General features: G+C 54.2%; 2 non-coding genes across 2 annotated transcripts in view; both read left to right on the forward strand.

The window, feature by feature from the left end:
• Positions 1–220: 220 nt before the first annotated feature.
• On the forward strand, positions 221–378 carry LOC118516246. Its single transcript, XR_004907795.1, has one exon. It is a non-coding gene; the product is annotated as a 5.8S ribosomal RNA (ribosomal RNA).
• A 468-nt stretch (positions 379–846) lies between these two features.
• Positions 847–1,091, forward strand: part of LOC118516247 — a 4,266-nt gene continuing 4,021 nt past the window's right edge. The window contains exon 1 of the ribosomal RNA XR_004907796.1: positions 847–1,091. This exon is cut by the window's right edge and continues 4,021 nt beyond it. This is a non-coding gene — a ribosomal RNA (large subunit ribosomal RNA).

The raw sequence follows: 1,091 nt of genomic DNA on the forward strand, positions 1-1,091 counted from the left end.
AGATGCACACTTTGGTAGTACCGGGTACCTTATACACTGACTGATTGTCGTGTCACAACGGGGTGATCGACAGTCGCACTTTGGCGTGCTCGGCTCCGCATCCGTCGGGGCCGTGGGCGCCTGCAGTGTGGTACTAGGGAACCAGAGTTGTGTGTTGGTATGTGTATAATGGATGGATGGACTTCGGTTCCATTCATCAACTAGTTCGGTGTGTACGTTAAACCCTAGGCAGGGGATCACTCGGCTCATGGATCGATGAAGACCGCAGCTAAATGCGCGTCAGAATGTGAACTGCAGGACACATGAACATCGACACGTTGAACGCATATGGCGCATCGGACGACTCAACCCGACCGATGCACACATCCTTGAGTGCCTACCAAGTTATCTCAACACTCTAACCAAACTGACCGTCCTGACCCCATCATAGGGGGGTAGGCTGTCGCAGCATGGCGTGCTCGGATCCGCATCCTTGTCGGGACCGTGGGCGCTGAAAGTGAGAGTGCTAACACAGAGAGACATACGAGGTATGGTACACAAACCTAAACACACACACACATGTGAGCATGGGTGAAGAGCGAGCGCGCGTCAAGTCGCACGGTTCGACCTCTAGTATCAACCAACGGATGTATCCACCACAGCATATAAGGTTATCACCAATTGCACGGGGACTTCCACCGGTTGGCTCGGGTCGAGTAACACTTGCGGCCCAACGCGCTCGTATCTTTCCTCGCATCCAGTTGCAGTCGCGAGACGTGCTCACGCCGTGTGGGTGAGTGAGGTTAGCACGACAGGGGTGATTTATCACCGCTTCTCCCGTCGCATCATTGTGACAGTGGAGTCTGTAGGCCTCAAGTGATGTGTGACGACCCTCAGAATTTAAGCATATTAATAAGAGGAGGAAGAGAAACCAACCGGGATTCCCTGAGTAGCTGCGAGCGAAACGGGAAGAGCTCAGCACGTAGGGACGACGAGGGGGCCTCGTCTGTCCGATGCCGTGTACTGGACCGGTCCGTTATCTGCTACGCACGGTGCAAACAGTTCAAGTCTAACTTGAAGGTGGCCCATTATCCCACAGAGGGTGATAGGCC

This window comes from Anopheles stephensi, unplaced genomic scaffold (assembly GCF_013141755.1).
Source record: "Anopheles stephensi strain Indian unplaced genomic scaffold, UCI_ANSTEP_V1.0 ucontig253, whole genome shotgun sequence".
NCBI lineage: Eukaryota > Metazoa > Arthropoda > Insecta > Diptera > Culicidae > Anopheles > Anopheles stephensi.